The sequence below is a fragment of the Neopsephotus bourkii genome, unplaced genomic scaffold (genome assembly GCF_033783945.1).
Source record: "Neopsephotus bourkii isolate Nb327-2 ecotype Australia unplaced genomic scaffold, CSIRO-AGI_Nbou_v1 NB_549, whole genome shotgun sequence".
NCBI classification, from domain to species: domain Eukaryota; kingdom Metazoa; phylum Chordata; class Aves; order Psittaciformes; family Psittacidae; genus Neopsephotus; species Neopsephotus bourkii.
In genome coordinates, this window is record NW_026901050.1 from 2,482,634 (window position 1) to 2,499,531 (window position 16,898).

The 16,898-nt window shown below is 41.9% G+C and overlaps 1 protein-coding gene and 1 long non-coding RNA gene across 4 annotated transcripts in view; one reads left to right on the forward strand and one right to left on the reverse strand.

The window, feature by feature from the left end:
* SATB1 (SATB homeobox 1) overlaps window positions 1-9,850 on the reverse strand; it is a 92,463-nt gene extending 82,613 nt beyond the window's left edge. The window contains exon 1 of the mRNA XM_061351059.1: window positions 9,721-9,850. The gene's annotated coding sequence lies outside the window, so the exon portion shown is untranslated. The remainder of the gene's footprint in view (window positions 1-9,720) is intronic.
* Window positions 9,851-9,915: 65 nt separating this feature from the next.
* LOC133211047 (uncharacterized) overlaps window positions 9,916-16,898 on the forward strand; it is a 41,530-nt gene continuing 34,547 nt past the window's right edge. Inside the window, exons 1-3 of one of the 3 annotated variants that reach the window (XR_009725088.1) lie at window positions 9,917-10,080; window positions 11,003-11,181; window positions 12,806-14,707. This is a non-coding gene — a long non-coding RNA (uncharacterized LOC133211047). Of the gene's footprint in view, window positions 10,081-11,002; window positions 11,182-12,805; window positions 14,708-16,898 lie in introns of those variants that run through there. The other 2 variants (XR_009725089.1, XR_009725087.1) reach the window with 2 other exon arrangements.

The following is a 16,898-nucleotide window of genomic DNA, read 5'->3' on the forward strand; positions in this document are numbered from 1 at the left end:
CACCTTCAAATACAGGAGTCCCTCAGCACACTGCCATGAACAAACTAGATAAAGACTGTCATCTCACATCTAAGGCCGTGCTCTAAAGCACTTTTACATATTTTTGCGTGAAAAGAGAAAGAAAACATATTTCTCTCTTTTTTTTACTTAATACCACATGGTTGTTGCTGTGGGCATATCACAAAGGGTTATAATTCTTTTTGCTTAATTTAGGTCTGTGAAAATTTTTCCATGTCCAAATGAAATATTATGCCCAGTCCATACTGAACTTTTTAATAAAAAGCAGTAAAGCAATCTGCTTCATTGTCAAATGATTGAAAGAAATTTAATTAATGCCTTTGGAGGGAACGCCTATATAAGTATCACAATCACAAGAATGCGCATATATGCATATATGAATACATATGCACAGCCACAGTCTACCCTGTTGCTTTAATATTATAACACTATAGGCCAGGAGCAACTGAAGGCAGAAGAGAACTCATAGAATTTAAAATATCCTGCTGACACAATTTTAAGGTTAAATGACATTGTGTAATTTATTAGAAGATTAAATGCTGGCTTCATCATAGGACAATTTAGCCCTAGAAAAGAGAAGCAGTATAGAATGCTCACAGACAAACAAATTAAAAATAATAAGCTATAAACAGGGGAAAATGAGTTTATGCCACACCGACAAAACCAAAAAGAAACAAAAAAAAAAAAAAAAAACAAACCCAAGAAGCAAAAAAACACAAAGATGCATGAAAAGCAGTATGCTATGTTAGATGTTTATCTATACATAAGAGACAGGTGTCACAAAAACAAAACAAAAAAATCATGAAGCTAAAGAGAAACTTTAACTCACCAGTTTCCATCTGTTATATCTGAATTCATGCATAATTGATTATCCATGACTGGTAAGTTCTTTTTTTTCACTAGCCTAACACAGTTTTCTAAACATTATGTGATAAATCACCACCAAAGTAAAGGGTGTTTGAGAAACCGTAAGGGCAGAATAAAAATTTTTTAATGAAAAATAACATGTCAGTTAATAATAGAGCTGACCTATGTTTAAGAGAGAAATTTTAATCATGTGCATATTAAATATTAATAACCTATTCTGTTATTGTTATAATAAGGTTAAGTAAGCTTCTCCATGTTTAAGGAAAGAGAAGAAGTAGGAATATCTAACAGTGAAAAAAAGCGCTGAGAAGCAGAGACATAAGGAAAATGTGTCAACAATAAACAAGAGGAAATGAGAAAGAAGGAAAAGATGAAGGTGGAAACTAATCTCTATGTGTCATTATGACTGCCAGAGTACTGGCAAAGAAGCAGCATCCTTTTATTTCAATTTTAATCATTTCTGAATTTTAATACCCTGCTTCTTTTGTAATTCTCCTGGCATTCCCTATATGCATCCATCCCAGCCAAAACACCAGTGTAAATTAAATGGCACGCAACCACACCACTGATGTAGTTCTCCCAGTAGAACCAATTGAGTGACCAAAAAGCAGAGAAGGTATGACTACTTTGTGTCCCCGCAGACCATGGGCCAATTAAGTGACTTAATGTTCTTCAATTCCTTTAATTTTGAAAAGAAGGGCAGTGGTTAGGTAACCCAGCAATATAGAGCCATTAAAAAAAAATAAAGCAAGCCAGTAGTAATACAATAATCAGTGACCATCAGGGCCTGGAAAAATGAGTTTGCTCTCACTGGCACTAAGGAGCATCACATGATTATTTAATTACAGCTCTAATTTTTGTCTCGTGGATGGCAACATATCAACAATTAATAGGGCAAATAGAGGAGACTGCATTTTTAAAGAGACAGAACCTATGTGAAATATTGCTTGGAAAAGCAATTTATCAGACAGTATAATGCTTCTTAAGGCATATCTGTCATCATGACACACATAAAAAATTGTACTGGTTCAATTTTCTTGCATGGTATGTATAAAATTCTTCTGGAATGCTTACAAAATAGTAACTACACCTATGAGTATCCTAATTATCATTTTAAGTGGCAATGCAGTAGTTAGCTTCTTGTAGGACATGCAGTCCAAATAAAGAACGTATTGGAATCACAAGCCTCAAATATAAAAACGTTATCATAAAATTATTACATCCTTTATCTTATAAAGATTGTAACAAAATTCTTCAGGAATGGCCAAAAAGATCATGGTATTCGGCAAGTCAAATGAAGAAGAAAAGAAAGAAAGGGAAAAATGGGAAAAAGATTGATTTTTGATTGATTGATTGATTTTTTTTTTTCAATGGGAAAAAGATTGATTTTGATTGATTGACGTTACTGTTCTTCTCACAAAGCATACTGAAACTAGGGGCTCCGCACCAGTATTTTACACTTTCTGCACAGTGCTGCTAGGTAAGAAGTGAAAAAAAAAAAAACCAAAAGAGGACATACATGTGATCAGTTGCAAAGCTCTGCTCTAAAAAGCTGGATTCATTTCCCCTTACGCTTCACCCTGCAATGACCGCAGTTCAAAACATGGGGAACTGTGGGAAGTTCAGTACATGGAAGAGCAGCACTTCTCACAAGCTTCACAATTACAGGAATTTGCAAATGTAACAAGAGAAAAACTCTAATTTTATGTCCCTGATTTTTTTTGCAAATGTACTCACTTTTCCACAGTGATGTGTGGACTAGGTTACGGATGCTGTAAATTTGCATTATCCAGAACATATTTCATGCAATATTCAATATCTGAAGATAGGAAAGGTGAGCTCCAGATTTCCTCTAAACATTAAACTGTACACGTGAAAACCCCACCAAACTACTCTTAGGTATTTCTTTTTAATCTTATTTCTCAATATGCAACTTAAATATGCTTTTTCATTTGGTATTCTAAAATCTATCTCCTGAACAAGCAAAGAAATGCTGAGGAAAAAAAGAAAAGAGCTGAACAGCACTTCAAGAAGTTTAACTACAGAAGAAATACTATTACAGTAAATGCCCCCTTCCTCCTGAAAATTGTGTAAAATTAAGTTGTTTTCATTGAAGACATTAACATTCTGGATTGGAGATCTTAATCTATAATCTTGAAAAGAAAGCTGGCAAGCAAGAGCTTGTATGTAAAAGTATATATCATTCTTTTTATGCACTGGTTACTATACAGATAACATGTCTCACAAAGACTGTAATTAAATGTCTAGTGCCGACGTAACACTAAAAAGCATACAGTATTATTATATTACAATGAATCCTTAGAAGCTAAAACTGTCTTTTTTTTTTTTTTAAGTTTTAAGATGACTTTAATTATTCCTGAGACTTCTCACATTTATCAAGGAAGCCCACCTATGATGAAAAGCGTTAATGATTTAAAATCTTTCTAATACAGCTCTCCACAAAAATATTAATTTAGACTTTGATTATAAACATTTTAAAACTCACTCTGCAATCTTTCTCCACTTCGTTTTTTGCCTTTGGTCTTTCTGTGAGTTTGCGTGCATGTACTCCCTCTCCCACTCTCTCTCCCCTCCTCTCTTTCTGTCTTTTATTTAACATGTTACAATTGGGAATACTAGGCATGTGTTATATTTAGGATTTTTCTCCTGGTCACTGAAAATGTTTTTAATTACCTGGCTGTTACAAACGTATATATTCTAAGTGCAACTACTGAAAAGCTACCACCTTTGTCGCACCTTTGCATGTGGGTACGAGTTCAGAGCAGAAATTCTTTGCACTTGTGCTGTATAACGTTTTTCACTGTAGGAGTGATTTACAAATATAAAGAATTACTTCATCCTTCAATGTTCTATGAAACATATATATTACTAATTTCATAGCTGAGCAAATAAACTGGGGGCATATTAAGGCCACATTTATAAAGGGATTATGTGCTGCATCTTTATTTTTTTCATATACGGTTGTGAGTGCTGAGCATTTTCAAAATCATCATTAATGACTGCAAACACGGCACGGTCAAGTTATTTACCCAAGGTCACATTTTTGTTAGGGCTGAAACCAGATCAGGAGTCCAGACACACAAAAAAGATTACAGGTATATGTGATGCGAGTGCATCACCACTTCTTGTGAGCAGCAAGTGGAACAACACACAAATGATTGCTGCTAGCCAAATAAATCCTGTTAGAGCAGGATCCTGGGAAGATGAGATGCAGTCGAGGTTTAAAGCACCTCCCTTATCTCCTCAGGTCATATCATGTCATAATGTGCCAAGGGAAAGAGACAGAGCAGGTAGTCACTAGGAATTACATGAGGCCAACAGAGCCAACACATGGCCCATCCCGATGTCTGCACCCTGGAGTAGCTGGGTGACTGAGGTCCATCTGCAGGCCAGCAGACTCTTCTAACCTGTCTAACCCACCATTCACAACAGAGAAGCATGAGGTGGCAAGAGCTAATCCTTGTCTGTGGAAATGTCCTTCCATGCTTTATAACTGCTCAGAGAGTGAAAGAAGAGCTGGTGAAAGGAAGCCTTCTTATGACCTATTCTAATCCCAGCATACACAAATGCACACAACCTCACGGGAAAATCATAAAATCACAGAATAGTCAGGGTTGGAAAGGACCTTAAGATCATCAAGTTCCAACCCCCCTGCCATGGGCAGGGACACCTCACACTAAACCATGTCACCCAAGGCTCTGTCCAACCTGGCCTTGAACACTGCCAGGGATGGAGCATTCACAACTTCCCTGGGCAACCCATTCCAGTGCCTCACCACCCTAACAGTAAAGAATTTCTTTCCTACATCCAAGCTAAACTTCGCCTGTTAATTTTGAACCCATCAGTCTCCAAAGAGATCACTGCATATTGGTATTCTAAATAAATAGCTAAAAGGTGACCTCAGCATAAATACTAAGTGCTGGTGTATCCCCCAGTGTGTCTGAACACCTAACACTGATCCCCTATAAGAATTGTAAAAACGGAGGTCTACCAACCTCTTCAGTGATACACCACTGTGAATCCAAGGAAAGTCAAGCCCAACAAGTTTAGGAGATACTTACAATTCAGACGGTGCCTGAGGTATGTTACTACACTCTGCTACTGCACTCTATTATTACTATGACATTCCTACTACACTGAACCAGATTTACACAGGTTATGAGTAGATCACAGGTGATACAGGGCTTGAGGTCCAGATCATAACAGATGAACAAGCGCAGTACTAGCAAGTCTTTAAAATTAATCTCTAAGATTTATACCTACTGAGAGCAATGCAGTGCAGAGACCATCTGAAAGTCGACATTTGCAAAGCAACAAAATGGATATCAATTAAGTAACGAAGTGTTGCAGATAACTGTGGTAAGCTTAGACACCACAGGATGGCAAGTGTTCACAAACACCTACAGTTTTGAAGGGCACATTATAGTATATCCTCTCTGAAGTAACAGTTACAAGTTGTGGTTGGGGCTGTTGAGAGTTCAGGGTACCGCTGACATGGGAACTGAAACACAAGCTAGCTTAATATTACATATGATAATTTCAGAAGCTGAGGCAAAAATGGACCTCTAAGGTAGGGGTTATTAATGGAATTCTCTGATGAAGAATTTAGGGAAGCTATCTTCAAACTGTGGGTTGTTCTGACGGTGGTGATCTTCAGTTCAAATGCCAGCTACTTGGATGCATTAGTCCAAGATTAAAAGTAACATCAACAGGGTTTTCTGACATGGACTTTATAAAGTTGCAAAATTTCAGTATAACAAGCAATAAGAACTGTAAGTTACTCTTTAACCGTCAAACTGTTTTATTTTTATTTTTTTTTTTAGAATCAGTAGCAACTTTGTGACAACTAAAGTTTAAAAAATGCACTTGATTGCATAGTGACAGATTTGCAGAACATTTTTCATCACACACACATATGTGCTTTCAGTTATTAATAAAATGCTTCTGCCCTTAATCTGCCATTGCCTGAATATACAATTTCAGTGACTTGGATAGACAAATACTGTTAAGGAATTCTGTTTTCCCTGTTTGAGATGCAATTCAAATACAACCAGTAAAACTGAATACTATGTCTTTAAAACTGGCTACTGCATGCCACAGAAAGGAATACCGAGTCACTTTTCTATTAAGTTCCTCTTGGAGTGGAATGATAACACAACTTTCTTTTCTTCCTCATCCCCCTTTCCTTTTTTTTCCTCATTAAAAGCAAGAAACAGCCAGCTGCCCTGGGTAACACCACAGGTAGATATTAAAAAGGAGACAGCCATTATTTAGTGGCAACAGGAATATAAATACATGCACTAACCTATAAACTGGTGTTTACTTCAGGAAAGTAAGTCATATTTTTCCTCTGATTGCCGTGCTGTCAGTTTAATGCAGCGTAAATAAACAGTAGGTGCATGATAGCTTTAAGTAGAAAGTGTTCATTCCACAAGAGGAGCAGATTACTGAAGCCTGATGCCTATAATGGCAAAAGCAGGACTTCCATTTTACCTAAAAATACAGCCTCCCATGCTAACAGACTTGTGGCTTTTCTATTAAATTAATTTGTCATAATTCTATGAAAAATATTATGTACTCAAAGAACTTTACCAAAAACATTCATTTTTGCAGCCCTCAACTTGAACCATTTGAAAAAACAAAAGCCAATCACTCCTCTGTAATTTCATCATCCCATTGCTCTAAATGAAAGCTTTATATAATCAACCTAATATAACAGAAAATAAAATGATATACAGAATTGCCTATACTTCGAGTTATTTTGTTCTTATAAATATATTCCCTCACTGAAAGTAAAAAAGTCCCTTTTGGAAAAAGCAATGATTTCTGAGAAGATTGTATATACACTCTACATGGATTAACATAAATTAGAAGAAAGTAAAATGCTCCAGATGTGTTTAAACTGTTATAGAAGGAAAGTTTGTGGCTTCACTGGATATATATTAAATATATCTAGAGAGAGAGCAATGGCAGTTATATAGAAGAAGGCAATAAAATGCTTCAGTAGTATCTATATTAAAATAGCATAGTTCCTAGAAATATGACTAAAACATTTCAGAAATCATGTTTTCTCCAGTTTTAATTCAGAAATCTACTTTTAATATACATATTTATATAAAAATTGTGAACTATTTTACTAACAAAAAATTTTCCTCAAATTCATCTGAAAACCTTAAGAAGACCTTCACATTTATCTGACAATGCTTAGATTAAAAAATAGGTGACAATTAAAAGGTGACAATGCTTCCAAAACTTGAGTAGTAAATGCAATTAAAAGATTTGTTGGATTATTTTCCCCAAGACCACCAGACTTTGGCCGATGATCTTCTAAACGGCAGTTTAAGCCCTGCTCTATCCCATGAAATGTGGGATGTTAGTGCTTATTCAGGACTTTCCTACTCTGAAAAGGTTTCCGTGATGAAAGGGTGGACATGCTTGCGTTCCCGGCAGAGCTGAGTGCGGCAGTGGTGTCCATGGGATGCTGGCAAGGCTGCAGGTAGGGCTGGCGCTGCCTGCACTGTCTTGCCTTGGGAAGCACATCAACCAGAGGGCAGGTGCTCCTCGGATGACCTGCTGGGCCTACGCTGCAAGCTCGGGCTACTGTGGCAGACTCTCTGCTTCTCATTCTGCCACAGCACTATGTCCCATTAGCAAGTTACAGATCATCTCTGTCTGCTTTATTGTGCTTTCTCAGAGGTGCACAGCAGCAGGTTAGGATTCATGCGTGTGTTTGAAATAACAGGTGAGGACTGACTGCGAGAGTTACTTTCCTATTTAAAGTATTAAGAACAAAGAATATAAAAAGGAAACAGCCAGTTTTTCAAAGTGTATACACAGAAAGCATTCCATTTAAATATTTTTTGTTCCAGTAAACTCTTTTGCATACAAAAGACTTATTTATTACATATTTGAACTTGTGGGAAAAAGGGAAGGAATGCACTGATTCCTGAAATAACTCTACAGTCTTTTGGAGACTTTACTCTTCTGTGCTCTTGTTCTAGTCAGAACAGTTTTATTCCAGGGACAGAGGAATCCCTTGGAGTCAGTTGTTTCTTTTCCACTAGCTGTTTGTATTCAGGAGTGGGCATACATAACATACTAGACAGTGTTTTAATTTCTCTTCTATTGCCTTATTATGTGCGTGTGCTATCTGTTCAGACGCATGCTTATATGGGAACACGTTGCATTTTCTGCCTGTTTTGTTACCTACTCCACGTTATTACACATTTCTGTGGCAAACCATCAGTTCAACTTGAAAAGCAAGGTAATACCAAGTGACAACCTCAAATAGAAAATGAATTAGAAAGTGAGCGTATGTATAAATGCACTAAAGAGCATATAGGAATACGGGACTGAAAAGAGCAGTCTCAAATCCTACAAATAGTGCTGCCGAGTAATTAGGAGATAGAAATTGCAGAGAACATCCTACATTCACGTCTTTACACTCTACACTTACTGCTTCGAGTTGTTTTTGAATAGTGCGCCTGACTTGACACATTTCTATCTGGTGATTGTGTTAAATGCTTTAAGAGATAGTGAAATATCCAAGCATTCCTTGTGCTAACTACAGCTGAAATTTTACACTTATTGTAACCTTTCCTAACAATGTGAGAAAAACAGAGTAAATATATTAAATTTGTTTCACAACAGATGCTTAGGTTGTTAATATTTAAGATGCCTATTCATGCTATTCCTGTCTGCACATTTGTCAAAAATGTAAGCTTGAATGCTAATGTTTGCCAGCAGACTACAGCAGACAAATATATGAATGCACGGTACCAAAATAATATAAAGTAGAAATCAGGGACTGCTGCTCGCTCCCCCCCCCCCCAAGCACCATGGACCAGAATGAAAGGGCACTACCAGACCATGCACCCCGGCTCCTCTGCATATGAGTTTGCGAATTATTTTCATAGAAGCGCTGCGCTGACTTGGACCGACGAAAACCAGCGGAGAGCTTTCGTCAGTTCGAACTCATCGCAGCTTAGGAGCCGGTGCAAACTATTTCATCAAACTTGCATTTTAGTGAAGTTTCTCAGTCAGGGAAGCCTGGAGACAGGCAGAGGGAAACTGTGGCCCGGGCAGGTGCCTGTCAGGAGCGCTCCCTGGGGCAGCCAGCGGCGACGGCGACAAAAGGACGGCGGTTTGAACAAAACCTCGGCTGCCGCTTTTGGAGACGGAGCGGAAAAAACAAAACCCCATAAAATCCCGGAGCACACAGGCGCGCTCCTGGCACCGCTCCCCGCGGTAGCGGCACCGCCGGGTCGCGCCGCGGCCGGGGAGCGGGGGGGGACGTGCCACCCGCCGCCACAGTAAAGCCCCCGCCACCACCCCCCGCGCAACCCCCGCGCCCCGTGGAAGCGCCACCACACCGCCCTCCTCCCAGCGCCCCCCTTCCGTTCGCCGCTCCGGCCCGCAGCCTCGCCCCGCGCCCCCCGCTGTCAGGGTGCCACCGCCCCGGGCCCGCCGCTGCCGGCCTGGCCAAACTTTGCCAAACTTTAGTTTTCCCTTCTTTTCCCTCTGCCCGGGTCCACCCGCCTCTCCCGTCCGCGCCGGTATCGGGCGAGGTGAAGGCGGCGGGCAAGGGAGCGGAGCGGGGCCGGCGGCCGGCAGCAGCGCGGCGGCAGGTGTGAGCCCGCGCTGGCCGGGAAGCTCCGGCAGCGGCAGCGCCCGGCGGAGCTCCGCGCCTCCGGCAGCCCGAAGGTCAGCACCGCCGGCCTCAGTAAATCACCGCGGCGGGTGGCCCCGGCAAGGCCCCCGTGTCCCCCCACCCCGTCCCGGAGGAGCGACGCCGAAGGAGCGGGACCGACTCACTCATGGGAGCGCGGCAGGCGAGGCCGGCGACACCTCCGGCTTCCGAGGCGCCGGCGAAGTTAATTGCACTGAAGTTCAAGTTGTCTTTTCACCCATCAGGAGTGGGCGTTTAAAGGAAGGAGAGCGAGGAGGAGGAGGGGGAGGGGGAAGGGGGAGAGTCGCTCTCGCTCGCTCTCGCACTCACACACACGCACACACACACACACAAGCACATACACACGCGCGCGCGCGCACACACACACACGCATGCACGCGCGCACACACACGCACACACACAGACACACACACCCGCCCGCTCGGCTCCGCTCCCGAGCTGCCTCAGCAAGGAGGAGCCCGGACGGAAAACACCCGGGCAGCAAGGTACCGGCGTGGGGCAGCCCTGCCTCTGTGTGTCTGTGTGCGCGGCTGTGCCTGTGTGTGTCTGTGGTGTATCTGCCTCCCCCCCCCCCCCTCCCCGCCTTGTTCGGCCCCTCGGGCGGGGAGGTGCGCGCTGCCCCTGGGGAGGGCCCGGCGGGGCCGTCGGGGCAGCGCGGCGGCGGTCGCGAGGGATCGGCTGCGGTGGCGGAGGGGGGGGGAATCCGCGCCCTGCATCGCCGCCAGCTCCGTGCTTGCTGCCTCCTGCCTGCACGGCAGCGGGGGTCTATGGGGGGGTGGGGGGTGCAAACTGAGGGGCGGCTGTGTGTGTGTATGTGGCGGTGGGGCTGACGAGGTGGAAGTACTGGGTGGGGTGGCGGGGTGCATACATCTCTGCCTCCTCCCCCCCCGCCCTGCGAGAGGGACCAGAGCTCCCCTACGGCCCTCACTGTGTTCCCCGCGTACCGCGCCACCCGATCCCCTCCCGCTCCCCCGCCTTCCCTCTTCCCTTCGTCGTTTCCTCGCTTCTTTATTCCCACACCTGCCCCCGCGCATATCCCCCCTCCCGACCCCCGCCGCTGCTCCGAGGCAGGCAGCGCCCCACGGCCACCGGCCTTTTAAGGCAGATGAGGCAGAAGCTCGGAAGCCGCGCTGGCGGGTCTCCGCGGGACAGGGTGGCCAGGGTGGGGGCAGGCATCCCCCGGGGGCGACTGCCCGCCCCCCTGCCGCCGCACGGCTGCCCCGTCGGGGCCCGGTCCCGCCGCGCATCCCCCCGCCGATTGTCTCGCTTGGTGCTTCACCTGGCACCACGTGCTCCTCTGTAACGTTGTTTGAGAATTGCCTTCATCCGTGTAACTTCTCCTTGGGGAGGGACTTGTTCTCTTTGCTTTTGTTTTTAAGACCTTCTTTCCCATCTTCGCTGCTGAAGGATTTGGAAGTGGAGTTCCTGGAGAGTGATCCTGGTATGAGTGCGTGTTTCAGCGAAAGCTGAGGCTGCTTGTTGTTTACTAGGAGTCTGAGAAGAGAGGGGACCCTGGATGTCAGTTCATTCCCCGTTTTTTATTTGTCTTGACTTTGAGGCAGACTTTCAGCTCTGGAAACTGACAGGTACAATTCCTCCAGACACCTTTGCATTTCTCAGAAACAGGACAAAGACCATGAAGTTGATATGTCAGTGCTTTTCCTAGTTAACCAGTGGTACGCCCTTCTATTAATTGCTATTAGAAAGTGCAACCTCGTAGTACAGTTATTGAATAATCATTAATCCATGGAGCACACACAAGCCCAAAGGTTAATAATAGGAATAACAATTAATAATGTTGACCTTGCCAGTAGGGAGTGTATTTTTGTCATAGTTATTAAAAGGCACACGGATTTATTCAGTGTACAGTGGTGTAAATTTGGACCCAATATGCTGAGTACCAAATTCTGCAGAAACACCAGAAATTAATTTTCCTCATTTTCTCCATGATATCAGGCCTCTGACTTTTTCTCCCTTTAAAATGTATCATCCACTACTCATTTTAAACAGAAATGCTGTGTCTTTTATCAATTCTGACATCTGCACTAGGAAATAGCATTGAGCTCTCTTACACAGATAAAAATTTATTTGCCTGAAGCTGATTTGTTGTAGTGCATTGGACCTATTAATTTCTCAGAGAGGACTTAGTTTTTTACAGTCTTCAGGTACCACGGGGTAATAAATAGAAAGTAAGTACAAAGGGGGCGTTCTCAGTTTTGTAGGTCCAACTCTTGGCTCCCTAGAGCAGCCTCCTTGCACAGCTATTCTGACTAACCAGTACCCTTCTGTTGTCAAAGACCGGTCTTCTTTGTCTGTATCAGACCCTTCTGACTGACTTGGTCAGAAAGTCCTAATAATAATCATGTTTCATGTCTCAGAAATCTAATAATCAAGTTACTCATTCTTATAAATTGCAGCTAAGCTATTTGGGTTAGTCGCATTATCCACCACTTTAAAGGCAGGGAAACTGAAACAGGAAAATTAACACATTTGCCTGAGGCCATGCATGGATTTAAGAGCAGATCCAGGACTGGAACTGAATTTAGACTGAGATCCCTCTTAAAGATTCTAAAGTGCACTATGGAAAATGCAGCTTTGAAAAGGAAATTTAATGTAAACTTTCTTTTTCATCAATTTTGTATATTAGTCAAAATGCACACACCTTTTTTTCATATCACATTACCTTTTCTAAAGATAAGGTTTATCCAGGTTTTTATAAAGGTGTGGTGATACTTTTCAATGACATAGTGCAGTATACTGTGGGAACAAGAAATATTTAATATGAGATTGTGAGCAGTAATGGGAACTGAATTGCTTGTTGTTAGGTTACAGCTAGCAGTGTTTGCTGGGTGTTACGGTGTCAACAAAATATAGTGAGAAGTCCGGCATTAGTATCAATAAGGTGCTGTTGCTTACCTAGTGTGCATCGGTTTTCGCCACAATGCTCCTTCAGCACTTTCAGTATCAAAATACTTAACGTGTTTAAACATTGAAAACATACAGGGCAACCATATACTGTGTTTGAGAGTTACAATTTATAGCATTAAGCAGTGAGTTTTGCCAAGTTGTGTCATTCATGTCAATGAGGAAAGATGTATACTGCCTGCCCTTTAGTGTGGCATGTCATGAAAGCTGTATTATGGTATGACTGAGCACAAATGGCATGCCTAAAAAGCAGGTGTACAATATAACTTTATTACTGACACACAGATATTTCCTCTTCCTGAATGTCCACCCCCAGATGTTTGCTTGCCCAACCTTCTACAGGAACTACTGAAAGTCCTGCTCATCCCTAATGGCTGGGATTGTACAGTCAAAACCCTATACAGAATAAATGTTCATGTATATTTTTATGTATTTATTCTGACAGCTACATTCTGAGCTTTTTTAGAGTCCTGGTTTGAGGGAAGTGGGTGCAATCTCACTCAAATAATCATTCTCCAATACCATTAGCATTACCTGCCAAAAATGAAAGTGGCATATGAATCACAGTAAGCCACTCATGAATTTGTCGATTTAGAGCCTGCCAAGGAACACCAGAAATCCACATGATTTCAAAGTCCCACGACTTTTAGGGACTTTGAACAATATGTAGAAGTACATTCATTCAAAGACCATTTTACTGATGACCCATCCTGTAGGGACTACAGGCATAACTGACTCAAGTGAAGGACGATATTAACTGAAACTATTTCTGTTGCAGTGTTTCTCTTTCAAGTAAGGTAGTGAAAGTGGTGAATCTGCTATGTGAAACTATGTCAGAGGCCCTTCCTGAGGTGTCCCTTAATGAAGTGCTACTGTGATATACTGATGTGGAAATAATTTTGTGTGAGAAGAGATACTGGATCCTCTGGAAAGTATCACAGATGCTTTCCAATTCCTTTCAGACATGTAGATATCTTGATGTTTAGACATGACTAAAGAATGGTGGGAAGTGAAGTGAGGAGTAGAGTGGGGTTAAAAGCATCCACATAGATCCAGGAACCAAATAAACACATATGGGTTGGGTTTTTTCTTTTCTGCATCTGATGTTAACTGGAGCTTAAACTGAAATGTTCATTACTGAGAAGACACACCACATGAATGTGTGCATACTTGAGAGTTATGTTGACCCAATGTTGATAGAGAAGGCCATCTTCTGCCTCAAATTATAAATGATCAACAGAACTCTCAGTAATACTCAGATACTTAGGTCATTCCTAAGTAATATGTACCTTATCAACAAGTATGGGTTTTTTTCAGCTTGTAGTACACGGCTAATGCTATAGCAGTGAAAAACACTAAATGCCATCTAGCACTTCTCATGATTGCTTGCTTTTTGCATGGTTTGTTTTTAGCTAAGCACGTCAGAAATCAGAAATAACATTTAAGTCTCTTTTACCTCTTAACTTACAAGCCCAGAAGCCTAAGTTTTGTAATCTATTTATATGTTAGTACTTGTGAAGCACAGCGATAAAACCTGCTTAGTAGCATGGTCTACATGTAGCTGTCTCAGCAGCTTGATGACTTAGTTTGAGTAACTATGTTCCAACCTGTATTAGCATTATATGTCATAGATGAAAAGGGCAGTGAACGAATACAGCCATTCTGGAGTGGCCTCCTGTGCATATGTTAAATGCAAGTGGGCATCATTAGCTGTATCGTAACCTTGTTTGATGTTTCATCTTGCTGGTGGCTCAGTGGAATGATGCCACACTTGGATGATTTTCTGAATGTGGCAGCTGCTTTCAGTGGATTTCTGCAGTTGATTATTCTACTCTTTGTTGGTTAAACACCAATCTCCTGAGTTTAGGCCTATGCCATCTCACTACCTGAATGTCTCTCCAGAAAGTTTGTCCGCTGAACTGTGTATCATGTTAATAGTAACAAATTCATCTGTTTGTCTCCAGACCAGCTTATGTTTCCTCCAGTCATTCACTGAAGGTTCATGTTTCCAGGCCCTGCTGCTACACAGTACCTCAGTCCATTCGGCTTCTCGCCAAAATGGTAACTACTTTCTGCTTCACATCTCTGTTATAGGAGATCTTTTGATTGCCTAAAAAGTAAACTGCATCCTGTAATGTCCTCTTAAAACTTCTGCTTTATGGAACAGAAGATTAATTTGTTGCAGGTGTATCAGCAGCTGTACCTGACTGCCCTCTCTATGTTCTGTCAGTCTAAAATTACCATTTTGAAAGGATTGAAGGGGTTGTATTAATGTTTGTGTGAACCACTTTCCCTGCACATTGTCTCTGCTTTTCTCCTTCCCTTTGGTGTCTGGTTTGTCTTGGCTGCTTTTAAAAATTCTGTTGCCTCTAGTGAGGGACTGCAAGATTAAACTGGTGAAGAGAAACCAGGTGACTGTCTACTTTCACAAATACAGGTTGTGTATAATAAATTCAGGTTTTACATCTATGCAAATTACATCATCATATGATTATGACTACATGCATTTTTTATCAAATATGGCATATATTTCACAAATTATATTTAACTTGCAGTCATGTTGCTATTCTTAATACCTAACTAGGAGTTACAAGGTGTGCCACTAAATCTTAGTAAATAGGTTTATGAAAACAGAATAAATAAGGCAAAAATCACCTTTTTTTGGTTGTATTCTTGGTAAGTCCAGTGGAAAGGTTTTCCTGCTATAGGTGATAATGTATGTAAACACTTTACCGCAGAACTGTTTAGAGACCCAAGTATAAATGGGTATTAGAAATGTAGAGATTTTGTAAAGGCCTAAACAAAATAAGCCCAGAATAAGGAAGTTTTAAAGCAATGTGTCTTTGGTCTGGAGTTTACTGCATCTGGTTAGTTGGAAACTAGTTAGAAAATAGGATTTAGCACAATTCTTCCTTTGGGGTTCATCGACAGACAGGGCAGTTTTAGTGTAAAGCCTTGCAACGATTCCTAACCATAGGTACACCATAATTTGAATAATCAGTCAGCTGAGCTATGGCAAGGATTATGCTGTGAAGGTGACAACTCAATGCTTTCAGTGTTAACTGTCTTCAACACCTGCTGCTGGTTTTCTCGTAAATAAAAGGATATTTTGGTGAGCACAAAGATGTCTCTGTTAATACTTATATTGCGTCAATAAGAGGGTCTCGGTGGTGTGAAATGTGGGACTCAGGTGGAATTTAAGCATGTGAACAAACAAGTGTGATTCAGAAAACCTCTGCTAAGCAGTTGCCTAAATCTCAAAGCACTACGTTTGCCTCTCATGATTCATGCCTTGGAGTTAGTTTTCCACCTGGGAGTCTGGAGCGGCCTTTCAGGAGTACACATGCCCAAGTTCTCTGGACCCCAGGACCATGACATTTCTCCATCCAAGTGTCCTGGTTGGCGTGACCTCCTGGCCACTCGGGGATTATTCCCCAGACTCACTGACACAACTGTCTCCTTGACAAAACACAGCAGGATGTTGTGATACACAACACAGTGGTAATGCTGGTACTTAGTCATGGGACTTATTTTATTTTTGTTTCTTTTAGGGGGGATGTTGTGTGTATTCCACAACAATTTAGCATAGCAAAGACAGAAATAATCCCGAGAAAAGTCAGTGTGTGTCTCAGCCCTGGGAATAACCTAAACATTAGATTATGATCTAAGGAATCTTGAAGTTGTTTGTGCTCAAGGGCACTGTTTCAGCAGAAGGGTCAAGACTGCCTTTTCTAAAATAACCACCAGCCTGATGGTCAGAGTCCTCCCTGGGGTGAGAAGAGTTGTGAATTGGGGCCTTTCATGGAAGGAAAGATGAATCCTATGATTGCATGAGTACTCTAATCACAGAGTTGTTATATAGAGGGAGATGGGAAGCCAGCTTCTCCTCCAGCTATGTTTTAATAAAACATAACTTTTGAAGGAAAGATCACAGGAACCTATTTTCATAAAAAGAATCAGGGTGTAGATACCGAGTGGATGGAGGCATCTCTCAGACACTCTTGGGCAGAGCCCTGTCTTTAGAGGTAACACTCAGGTAGAGCCCTGGCTTTAGAGAAAATCAGGATTTTAGATTTGGGACAAACTCATTTTTTCCCTGGTTAATTCCAGTCAGTTTATGTTGAGGTCAAGGCACGCTGTCCTGGCTGTCCTCCAAGCCGCCCAAATGCCTCTCCATTTACACTAGAGGAAAGTCATGCTCTTGAAACATGATTCTGGATACCTGGTAGGGGACCATGAGCTGAAAAATTTGTTGGAGAACCAAAGGTTTTGGAGCTCTAGAATCCTTTATAGGATTAGGCCATAAACCATATAAATCAGTTTACTCATAACAGTTGGTTTCATATTAACATCAATACTTAGTATCTACTGGTGACTG